The sequence below is a fragment of the Saccopteryx leptura genome, chromosome 2, assembly GCF_036850995.1.
Source record: "Saccopteryx leptura isolate mSacLep1 chromosome 2, mSacLep1_pri_phased_curated, whole genome shotgun sequence".
Lineage (NCBI taxonomy): Eukaryota > Metazoa > Chordata > Mammalia > Chiroptera > Emballonuridae > Saccopteryx > Saccopteryx leptura.
Genome location: NC_089504.1, coordinates 308,037,163 through 308,050,013, shown reverse-complemented (window position 1 = coordinate 308,050,013; position 12,851 = coordinate 308,037,163). Strand labels below are relative to the sequence as shown.

At 38.3% G+C, this 12,851-nt stretch overlaps 1 protein-coding gene and 1 pseudogene across 5 annotated transcripts in view; one reads left to right on the top strand and one right to left on the bottom strand.

Annotated features, from left to right (window-relative positions):
* MKLN1 (muskelin 1) overlaps positions 1 to 12,851 on the bottom strand; it is a 324,611-nt gene that overhangs the window by 76,477 nt on the left and 235,283 nt on the right. The gene's annotated exons all lie outside the window — the stretch shown is intronic.
* On the top strand, positions 6,713 to 6,797 carry LOC136396346 (small nucleolar RNA U3; annotated as a pseudogene).

Sequence of the window (12,851 nt, the reverse complement as noted above, 5' to 3'; positions counted from 1 at the left end):
CCATTTTTGTCACTATTATACAAGAAAACGGGAGCTCCAACAACTTTGGTTTAGACCATATATCTTCAGGAAAAAAAAAAAATTAATCCTGTAAACTGAAAATTCCATTTTTATATTTTTCTCTGAGTATAAAACTACATAGAGATAAAAGTACCAGTAATTGTAATTAATATATTTCTTGCATAATTACTAAATGTTAGGATCCATGCTAACTTACTTACCTGATTTAATTATAAAAACAACCTTATGAACTCGGCATTATCATCTCCATTTTACAGATGGGATATGTATAGCGAAATTAAGAAACTTAACCAAAAGCACACACCTCTTAACCAAGACCACACACATCAATAAATCCTTAATATATTTCTTAGAAAGAGTTGTTACACCAGTCACTATAATGGCCATGGAGACTGATTTCCCCATATACACCCATTCTATCCCAAATAATTATCAATCCCAAAACCCATGCCCCTCAACAAAGACCAATTTAAGAAAGATATGGAACACAGCACTTGCTAATGAAACATGAGTGTTTTCTTGGGGGACTACGAGGAAATGTTTCCTACTTCTACATGGACATACAGAGAACAAAATTATACTTTTATTCTTCCAAAAATGTTCGTATCTGTATGCAATGTACACAAGTGCTGCAGTCAACCTGTACAGGTCCGAGAATGAAGTCAATCTTTTAATGATGACAGAGCAGACAGAAATAAAGAAACTGGATCACGTGATCAACCAGCCACGAAAACAACCTAATGACTTTCTGTTATGTGATAAAACATTTCTTTTTTTTTTTTCTTCTTCTTTTTTCTTTTTTTGTATTTTTCTGAAGCTAGAAGCAGAAGGCAGTCAGACAGACTCCCGGATGTACCTGACTGGGATCCACCCGGCATGCCCACCAGGGGGCGATGCTCTGCCCATCTGAGGCGTTGCTCCCTTGCGGCCAGAGCCATTCTAGTGCCTGAGGCGGAGGCCATGGAGCCATCCTCAGCACCTAGGCCAACTTTGCTCCAATGGAGCCTCGGCTGCAGGAGGAGGAGAGAGAGATAGAAACTAGGGGGGGTTTTTTGTCCACAGCAGTCCAAACATAGCTTATAAAGTTACCTTTATGATAAATTCCTTCATTTGACTCTGATTTCAACATGAATAGAGATTTTTCCCTTTTGCTTAGTCACTGAAAACAAATACTTTTTCAAAGAACTTAAAAGTAAAACTGTTCTCCAAGATTTATAGACTCGCCAGACACTATGTAATATACAGAAATCTCCCTAATCTCTTTTCTGGGTAATTATGAAGCTCAATTGCAACCACACCCTCCCGCTTTCAAGTCCTTTCAGATGGCTTTAATGGAAACTTCCATCCACAGACTCATCTAGTCTCCATTTCTTTGCCTTTGGGACTTTTCAAAATTCTTATAAAAAGAAAGTTCTAATATTCTTCTCTCCTTTAAAAGTAATCATATATTAGCATATATATTTTATTAAAGTAAGAGGAACAAGAGGATCCATAACTTAATTTAGCAAGCATGTTGGTATAACATAATTTCCTCCTCACAAACTTTTCTGACAAGCCTTGCTCCATCAGCCTATTCCAGGCAATACTCATCTCCCACTACAAGAGCTGGAAATCCTTTTTCAGATAGCTCCTAATAATAATAAAGATAAGATTATAGTAAAAATATCAGTAATAAATTTAGAATTATACGGAAATAAAACAGTTTATTCAGTTTTCAGAAAGGCACATCAAAGTATTGTACTCCTTTTTAGAACCAGTTTTTTGGAACTGTGTGTGTCTGGCTGATTCCCCCCTATGTTCCTTGCAGAAAAGCCTCTATCTCCTCTTCCCCTCAAACCTTCTGTGCCTACGCTGAAAGAGAAATCAGAATCCCACAGGGGCAAGCTCTTCTAGTGCTCCAAAGGCGTGACCACAGAAACAGCTCTCATCAGCATTAGAAGGAAGAACCCATCCCCAATCTTAAATCATTCTGAGCACTGCGGGTAGTAAGAGTCAAGACTCTCACTGTTTTGTCAATCAATCCGAGATCCACTCTTACTATCCTGAAAATCATAGATTCTATCCATCAAGACCTTCATGCTGTTTTTCTTCTATCAATCACAACTTTCCTAAGAAAATACTGTCAGTAATTTTCAAAGTAAAAAAAAAGAGCAAACTTTCAAATATTATATGCTTTTTGTAAAATAATTTTGTAAACACACACAGCAAAAATACAAAACTCAAAGTTAAAAAGTGATTTTCTTTGACAAGATTAGGTTGACGTTTTATTTTCTTCTTTGTAACTATTTTCCCAGTTTTTTGCATCAAACGCTTTAATTCCCAGAACAAGCGCCACAAAACACTAGGAATATGGAACTGTTTTCTGAACCTTGGGAGAACCTTATAATATATCGTTATTACCAATACAAGTCATTTTCACATATTTTGTTACCCCTGAAATGTATATTCTTCACGGCTCAACAGACTTGTTCATGTTGCTACAAGCAGTGCTTTGTATACTGACATTCGCTTGTTTCTTCAACAAGGACAGAGAGCCAAATATGTCCAAAAGATTTACGATCAGGCTTGCAGAAGATATTACTTTCAAAATTTTAAATATTAAGTACTCCAAACGTTAAATATTAGAAATTATTATTATCTTAACCTAGGAAGATAAGATTAATGTTCTACTGAATAAAGATAGTTAATAGCATAGAACTGGAGATGTTCAGTATATAATAAATGCTTAGACTGAAAAAAAAAGGCAGAGGGTGGGCAACATTCCTAAATCCATGGCTATTATTTTCTTTGTGTCATCCTAATGTTACCAAGTTTCTCACATTTAAACAATCTACTCATAAAAGTCCCATTTCCTGGGCCCTGGCCAGTTGGCTCAGTGGTGGAGTGTTGGCCTGGTGTGCAGGAGTCCCGGGTTCGATTCCCGGCCAGGGCACTGGAGAAGTGCCCATCTGCTTCTCCACCCCTCCCCCTCTCCTTCCTCTCTGTCTCTCTCTTCCCCTCCCGCAGCCAAGGCTCCATTGGAGCAGCGTTGGCACAGGCGCTGAGGATAGCTCCATGGCCTCTGCCTCAGGAGCTAGAATGGCTCTGGTTGCAACAGAGCGATGCCCCAGATCCCAGATGGGCAGAGCATTGCCCCCTGGTTGGCATGCCAGGTGGATCCCGGTCGGGCGCATGTGGGAATCTGTCTGATTGCCTCCCCGATTCCAACTTCAGAAAAATAAAAAAATTTAAAAAAAAGTCCTACTTCCAAAAAAGTATATTACCAGTACATAACAGCACCCTGATAAGTCACACCAGTTCACATGGAGTAGCCAAGCAAATATTTTAAAAAATTGTTTTGAGACCTTTTTAATTTGCCTCCCTCTTTCCCTAACAAATTATTTTTGTTTTCACTAGTCTAAATGTCACACAATTCTCTTTGTAGCTCTTCTCTTCTGTAGAGATGATTAGAAAACCTGAAGAAAATTATTTAGATATGGCATTATCAAATCTGGAAATAACTTTTAAAAAAAGACCTTACTAAAGAAAAAAATAACTTTTATTGAGTATCTGCTGTGTGCAAGACACTGCAAATGTTTACTTATTTACTACTTAAAATAAACCTATGCAATGGTCATTAACTCCTGCAAAGATGAAAACAAGGTTCAGAGAAGTTAACTTCCCAACAACTCTAAAAAGAAAGGTTTAAGTCCAGTTCCAAAGTCTAAAACCTTTTCAACTCTTCATAGACTACATATGAATATAGGTACACACATATCATAGACTAAAACATATATAGTAGACTAGTTTTTAAATCGCAATCTATGATAAAACACTGTAATAAGCATGGGAAAATGAGAGAGAAAAAAACAACAACAAAGCTTTTGGAAACAAAAGTCAACATACACATTATTTTACTACAATATTAAACAAATCCAATATAATAAAAGAAAAATAAAACTAAATGAGTTGAAATATATCATTTATGATTCAAAGGGAAAAATGCAATTCATCTTTTAAGACACTGACTACTGTGGCTGAAGTTTAATTTGTACGTTTTGATTCTTCTCTAGAACACTAGTTTGCCAAAATCCAGATTACTAATTTACTAGAAGCATTCCTGTGAGTTGGAAATGGCTCCACATAAGCAATGACCAGCAGATTATGAAGCTAGCTGTTCTACCAAAAACCAAAACCAAAACAAAACACCTGTTCTTTCAGAGAAATCAGGGCTTCACATAAGACACAAAAGCTAGAAACTTATAAATTCCAGCCCTCTCACATCTCTACACCACAAACATACAACTTTTACCTTCCTGACATTTTCGTTTTATGATGTTAAATCATATAACCAGTCCTAACAAAAACAATATACAGATTTTTTTAAAACTATGTTGCACTTTGTAGAGAAACATAATAAAGATAACCCTCATTTAATCTATTATATATTATTGCCTCTTGCCATAGAAACTGGGTTATCGATGAATAGTCTACATCAAATCTGGAGCAGCTTACATTTAGTTGTTATTTTCAATGAAATAGCAAGCTTAAGAACCTTCTTTAAAAAAGGGAGGGAGGAAAGAAGAGGGAAAGAAGGGAGGGGAGGGGAGGGGAACTTTCTTTTATACCTTCCAAAAAATAGTAGTAATACAAATGTTTATTAAGCCTTTGGTCAATAGTAAATTCTGTTTAAAAACCGTAAGAGACATGCTAAAGAAACTTTATTTTTTAATAGAACAAGTTTAAGTTCCAGAAACCAAAGGCATAAGGTTGAAATCCTTTGAGGTAATCAAAAATGCTGCAAACATTAAAGCACAGTAAGGATATTTTTCAAAATACATTGCTTTCAGTACCATGTTTTTTTGTTTGTTTGTTTTTTACAGAGACAGAGAGAGAGTCAGAGAGAGGGATAGATAGGGACAGACAGACAGGAACAGCGAGATGAGAAGCATCAATCATCAGTTTTTCGTTGCTGTTGCCACACCTTAGTTGTTCATTGATTGCTTTCTCATCTGTGCCTTGACCATGGGGCTACAGCAGACCAAGTAACCCCTTGCCCGAGCCAGCGATCTTGGGTCCAAGCTGGTGAGCTTTGCTCAAACCAGATGAGCCCTTGCTCAAGCCTGGCAACCTTGAGGTCTCAAACCTGGGTCCTCCGCATCCCAGTCCGACACTCTATCCACTGCGCCATCATCTGGTCAGGCTGCTTTCAGTACCAAGTCTTAATGTAAAAAAAACCTCCCTTTCAGGATCTAAAAGCAAATGAAAAGTTCACATGTCTATCCCAAATAACCTTACCATATTCCCTATATTTATAACTCTTGAAAGGTCTTGCTTTAAAAAATCATTTTGTTTTGATATTCTATATAATTCAACCAAAAAAATTTAGGCTCTCTATTGAAACAATAACATTCTTTTTTTTTTTATAGAGTCAGAGAGTCAGCGTGAAGGACAGATAGGGACAGACAGACAGGAATGGAGAGAGATGAGAAGCATCAATCAGTTTTTCGTTGTTACACCTTAGTTGTTCATTGATTGCTTTCTCATCTGTGCCTTGACCATGGGGCTACAGCAGACTGAGTAACCCCTTGCTCAAGCCAGAGACCTTGGGTCCAAGCTGGTGAGCTTTGCTCAAATCAGATGAGCCTGCGCTCAAGCTGGTGACCCTGGGGTCTCGAACCTGGTTCCTCTGCATCCCAGTCCAACGCTCTATCCACTGAGCCACCGCCTGGTCAGGCAAAACAATGACATTCTTATCTATAAAAACATGACATCCACTACACTGTTTTAAAAGTCCCACAAATTAAAATGTAAAGCATTTAAACATGCCTGTAAACTACATCTATTTAAAAAATTACTTCTATGTATTAAAGAGGAAGTATGGCAGTTGCTAATATTTCTATTTTTGACAAAAATCTAAAGCAAGAAATCATTCAAGTCTGAAAAAGTGAAACTATAAAAAAGAAATGAAAATGTAATTTAGGATAAAGCACACTAAGACCTAGTTGCTAGCAATTTTGAAACTATTTAAAGACTCCAGGTCCAATACAACCTCATTTTCCCCCTATGATTATTATAAACAAACACATTTCATTCAGTATTAACTAGGCACAAGCTGTCCTTGTCTCCAACAGTGAATACTATATTAAAAAGTACATGATGTTCGGTCCTGGCCGGGTGGCTCAGTGGTAGAGCATTGGCCTGGTGTGTGGAAGTCCCAAGTTCGATTCCTGGCCAGGGCACACAGGAGAAGTACCCATCTACTTCTCCACCTTTCCCCCTCTTCTTCCTCTCTGTTTTTCTCTTCCCCTCCCGTATCCACGGCTCCACTGGAGCAAAGTTGCCCAGGCACTGAGGATGGCTCCATGGCCTCCGCCTCAGGCACTAGGATGGCTTCTGTTGCAGCAGAGCAATGGCCCAGAGAGTCAGAATATTGCCCCCTAGCAGGCTTGCTGGGTGGATCCCAGTCAGGCACATGTGTGAATCTGTCTGCCTTCCCGCTTCTCATTTCAGGGGGGGGAAAAAAAGTACATGATGTTCAAACCACATCCAAGATCCCCCCAAAAAGCATAGATTGAAATGCTTCCTGATAGATGTTTGATATCCAACTTCTATCAAACTGATTTCTCACCAAAAGAGATTTTATATATATATTACTTATATATATAATTTTTTTTTTAAGTGAGAGAAGGGGAGATAGAGAAACAGACTCAAGACTATACTTTCAGGGATAATTTCTATAGTTTGTTACTAGAGTAACAGACTCCCGTATGTGCCCCAACCAGGATCCACCTGGCAACTCCTGTCTGGGGATGATGCTCTGCCCATCTGGAACCATGCTCACATCCAAGCTATTTTTAGTGCCTAAGGTGGAGGCTCCTCTGAGCCATCCTCAGTGCCCAGGGCCAACTTGCTTGAACCAATTGAGCCATGGCTGTGGGAGAAGGGGAGAGAGAAGGGGGAGGGGGAGGGGAAGAGAAGCAGATGGTTGCTCCTCCTATGTGCCCTGACCAGGAATTGATCCCAGGACTTCCACACACCAGATCGATTCTCTATCACTGAGGCAACCGACTACAGCCAAGATAATATATTTTTTAAAAATTTAAATTCACTTACAGGTAAACTAACATGTATAGCATAAAAACCTTTTTGATAATTCAAGAATAATAATGGCTGAGTAGAACATAAGTTAAAAAAATAATGCAGTTCATCAGTTTGTTCAAATTATGAAGAAAAATATATAAATTAAGGCAATAACAGTACAATAATAAATAATAGGGAAACTGAACCAATAAGTATCTATTAGGACAATAAAGTACAGCGGTAAAGATACGGATTCTAATCTTAGCTCTGCCCTTGCTAGCAGTGCTGTTTTAGGCAAAGTACTTAATCATTCTCACTTCTTATATGGGGATAACAACAATGCTTACCATAGAACGTAGGTATGGGAAATACATTAATTCATATATAGGGTGTAGAAGAATAAACGGCATATTGTAATATCCTCATATACATGTTAGTTATGACAATGACGATTACATAATAGTTGGAAGTATACTTGGCAGAAAACTAACAATGTTTTGTGCTCAAAATGAGAACTATAACAGGAGTTAAGAGATGGGGAAGTAACTAGGGTACAGGAAAAATAAAAGATTGAGCTGGCCTTGAAGTAGGAGTTAAAACTGAATGGTGAGGTGAAGGACAGTAATCAGATAAGGGAATACAGCATCAACAAAGGCACTGAGGTCTGAAAGAGCAGCAATAAAAAAGAAGTATGTATGGCAGTCAGGTGAGGGGAAAAGAGATTTTGCACTTTGAGTACTGCTGAGAAAAAACAGTATTCTAAGGGAAAAGCAAAAATCTTGCTACTCAAAGCTTAATATTACTAAAAATAATCAATTAAAAATTATACAAAGATATAAAAAGAAAAAAAGAATATTTTTAAGTAGTAAATGAATTTGATTTAACAAAAACTAAAGGCATGTAACAGATGAAAATGGTCAAATACTTTACCATGAATATAAAAAAGTAAGCAGGCCCTGGCCGGTTGGCTCAGCGGTAGAGCATCGGCCTGGCGTGCAGGGGACCTGGGTTCGATTCCCGGCCAGGGCACATAGGAGAAGCGCCCATTTGCTTCTCCACCCCCCCCTTCCTCTCTGTCTCTCTCTTCCCCTCCCACAGCCAAGGCTCCATTGGAGCAAGATGGCCCGGGCGCTGGGGATGGCTCCTTGGCCTCTGCCCCAGGCGCTAGAGTGGCTCTGATCGCGGCAGAGCGACGCCCCGGAGGGGCAGAGCATCGCCCCCTGGTGGGCAGAGCGTCGCCCCTGGTGGGCGTGCCGGGTGGATCCCGGTCGGGCGCATGCGGGAGTCTGTCTGACTGTCTCTCCCGTTTCCAGCTTCGGAAAAATACAAAAAAAAAAAAAAAAAAAAAGTAAGCAACCCTCTCTACTAAGGCAGAAGAGCAAATAAAACATGAATTGTTAGAGTTGAAAGAAAAAATAAAAAATAAAAACATTACAGAAATAAAGGCCAAAGTGTAAGGCTCTACTCATAATAAAGCAATGAAAATGAGACAAAGAATTTAGAGACGCTTAAAGAATTCATGCTGTTAAAAAAGAATAAATGAGAAAATAAAAGAAATAAAAGACAAATGTAACATACATTTAAGTAAAAAAAAAAAATACACAAAGTTAACAATGCTGTTGCAGTAGAGTAGCCCTGTTAATATAACTTTTAAAAGTAATCTAAAATAAAGATAAAATACTAAAAACAGCCATAGAAAGAATTCAAAGCAGCAACAGTTGAAAATTACAGTATACTCTTGATAGCAACAATTAAAACTGGTTAACAAGAGAATAAAATCCAAAAATATATTTGAAGAATTGTCAGCCTAAAATTTCATATCCAGCAAAAATATCCTTTAAAAGATAAAATTTTCAAGCAAACAAAAACTGAGTTATTCTGCATCAGAAGAAATTTTAAAGTGTTGTAGGCAGAAGGATGATGATCCTATCTATAAGATCAATGACACAAATAGTAATCAAGAGAAAACAATTTAGTAAGTATTAGGTAAAATTAATAAATACAGACTGTATAAAACATGAACAGTACTATTTTATAGGGTCTTTAAATCAAATTTCAAAATAAAGGATAACAATTGTATGAGTTGGAAAGTAAGTCTTGTTTTGCTGCTTTTGCTTTTCTGGGCCTGAAGCTGAAACACAACTGAGGTCTAGATGTATTTGACGTAGGTCAGAACTTCAATGTCCTGGGGGCTTAATGCTTAAGGGCTATTTTTTGGCTGCCTTGTTCGTTCCCCTATCAGGGGGTCTAATCTGCATAACCAACAACATGCAAGGGAAGGAAGGAAAGGTCAAGGGAAGGGTCTGAACTGCATAACCAGTGATATGCCAGAGGTCATGGGTGAGAGGTTCTAGCCCAGTTTTACCTGTTGCTAGGCACCCCAGGCTTTCTGCTCTGGTGACCATTGGTACCTGACCCATCATCCTTGTGTCCGTCTAAAGGACTCCCATAGAGGAAAATTAGTATCCTTAATGGGAAAAATAACAATGTGTGAAAATTAATAAACTTAGCATCCATCTCAATAAGACAGCAAATTAATCCCAAAGAAAGAAAGAAGACAATATTAAACATAGAGCATAAGTCAAGGACAATAAAAATAACAGGAAGGGTCAACAATCCAGAAATTGGTTCCTTCAAAAAGTCAGTGACTTTGTTAAAATTCTGCTGAAAGTAAGTGATGGAAATAGAAAAGGAAAATAATAAACCTCTATGGAATAAAAAGAGACCTCTCAAGAAATCTTGCAAACATTAAGCAAATAATATGAGGTATATTTTCATGCCCATAAACTGGAAATTTTAAGTGACTGACAAATTCCTGGAAAGGTATAACTTGTCAAACCAACCATACAACAACCCTGAAAGTCCTACAACATTTAAATAAATTGAATTGATAGACAAAAAATACTCCCCTCCCAAGCAAATTCCAAGAACAGAGAGCTCAAAGGCTAAATTCTACTACTAAGCATATAAGAAAGAAATAATTCAAATCTTACACATATTCAGAGAATTGGAAGAACAGATTAATTCCTCAGTCCACTATGTAAGATTAGCCTAACAATGATACTAAGCCTGGAAAGGAAGGTAAGAGAAAGAAAAATTAGAAGGCCAATCTTACTAATGAAAGTAGCTAGAAGTATTCTAACAGAACATTAGTCAATCTACATCCAAAATACAGCAAAAGATATATGACAAAGTTAAGAATATCTGAGGTTTAACCTTAGAAAATCAATCATTATAATTTTAAATATTAATAAAGTATGAAAAAATCATATCACAAAACATAGGAAATAGTAAAATTCACTATTTATGACATAAACTCTTAGCAATCTAGGAATCTGATATAGGATCTCCAAAAATCATATTTAACAATGCAGTGTTGAAAGCATTCCATTTGAGATCATGAACTACTCAAGGAAATCCACTATCAGTATAACACCTCACCTTGTCCTAAGTATCCTGTCCAAAAGACTAAACAGGAGGGGAAAAAAAGCATAAGATTGGAAAGAAAAATGAGTCATGGTCCTGGCTGGTTGGCACAGTGGTAGAGCGCTGGCCCGGCATGTGGATGTCCCAGGTTCGATTCCCAATGAGGACAAACAGGAAAAACAACCATCTACTTCTCCCCCCTCCCCCCTCTCCCTTCTCTCTCTCTCTCTCTTCTCCTCCTGCAGCCAAGGCTCCACTGGAACAAGATGGCCCCAGGTGCTGAGGATGGCACCATGGCCTTGCCTCAGGGGCTAAAATGGCTCTGGTTGTAACGGAGCAATAGCCCCAGATGGGCAGAGCATTGTCCCCTAGCGGGCCTGCCAGGTGGATCCGGGTCGGACACATGCGGGAGTCTGTCTCTCTGCCTCCCCACTTCCCACTTCAGAAAAATACAAAAAAAAAAAAAAATCATGCCGAAGTATTTTAAAGTGAACAAAAATAAAAACACAGCATAGCAAAACTGTGATATACAACTAGTACAGTGAAAGAAACTCCTGACATCAAATGCCTACATTAGAAAAGAAGGATCCACCAAAAAGAAAAGAAATGCAAAGTATAAAAATCCTAGAGCTATTAACAAAACTAAATTCACAGCTGTAAACCTTGCCAAAGGTAACTGCAAAAATATTTGTGATTTCACTTAAAAAAAACTTTTAAGGAGAGGTAAACAGGCCGACCATGTAATTAACAACCACTATATAAACCAAGGAGTGAGAAGGTACAGCTAAAAAAAAAAAAAAAAAGAGGAGGAGGAGGGAAGAGGAAAGGAGATAAAGACCTCAAACTGAAACTTTAAGAAACATTGGGATTAGTGAGCCTGTCGGAGTATTATTTATTAAACTTTAATCCATCCGTATCTCACAAAAGTAAACTTTTATTTTAAGAGGAAATAAGATAAACACTGCAAAGGGAGCTTTTCTTGGATAATTTCCTGTTCCTAATTGATTACTTTTGCCCATCATCACTGGATTCCACCTCTTTTCCCTGGCATTGTTGGAGAGGAAGTAGTAATGATTGGTTCAGGAATCATCTCTAATAAAATTAAATGTAAATGTAGAGATAAGTCTAGGCAAACAAGGAGTTAATTAGAGACACTTTCTTAAAATACAGACCATACTTGAAGAGTGTGTAATACACTACATATACTAAAAGTAATTTTTATTTTCTCCATTATAAGATGTTTTTGATTCCCTAGACTTTCCTATGAGCAGGCAGGAACTCCTTGCCCTTCTCTGCTATGTTTTTAGTGGAACAGAAGCCAAAAAACTCTGCAGTGTTTACTTCCTTATTTGTCCAACAAATTATCATCAGTGAAGTCAGCGGCAAACTGAACAACCCTGGAAGGAATGTTTATTAACTAAACACTGTTGCAAGCCAGTTGAGGAGTACAAAAAAACATGACTTGGCTCTAAGTCTCAAGAATATAGTTATTACCAATTTAACCTGGTTCCTTCCTAAAACAGGAAGGATAAGTTAAGTCTCTGTAGTATCAAAGCTGGACATAATTTTAAGAAATTCTCTTAAATGAGTATGTTGCTAAACAGATACTTTTTAGATGTTCACTTGTTTTTAGACTAATAATTACCTAGCTGTCAGTAGTTTGGGGTTTTTTTGCCATTATTATTGTTTACTTTACCTTAACAAAATATTACATGCCTTAAAAATAAAAATTTGAGGCCCTGGCCAATTGGCTCAGCAGTAGAGCGTCGGCCTAGTGTGTGGAAGTCCCAGGTTGGATTTCTGGCCAGGGCACATAGGAGAAGTGCCCATCTGCTTCTCCACCCTTCCCCCTCTCCTTTCTTTCTTTCTTTTTTTTTTTTTTTTTTTTTAAGATTTTATTTATTCATTTTAGAGAGGAGAGAGGGAGCGAGAGAGAGAAAGAGAAGAGCAGGAAGTTTCAACTCTCATATGTGCCTTGACCGGGCAAGCCCAGGGTTTTGAACTGGGAACCTCAGCATTCCAGGCTGACGCTCCATCCACTGCGCCACCACAGGTCAGGCCTCTCCTTTCTTTGTCTCTCTCTTCCCCTCCCAAAGCCAGGGCTCCACCTGAGCAAAGCTGGCCTGGGCACTGAGGATGGCTCCATGGCCTCCGCCTCAGGCACTTGAATGGCTCCGGCAGCAACAGAGCAACACCCCAGATGGGCACAGCATTGCTCCCTGGTGGGCATGCTAGGTGGATCCTGGTCGGACGCATGCGAGAATCTGTCTCTCTCCCTCCCCACTTCTCATTTCAGAAAAATACCAAAAAAAAAAAAAGATTTGAAACAAAATTTAAAAATC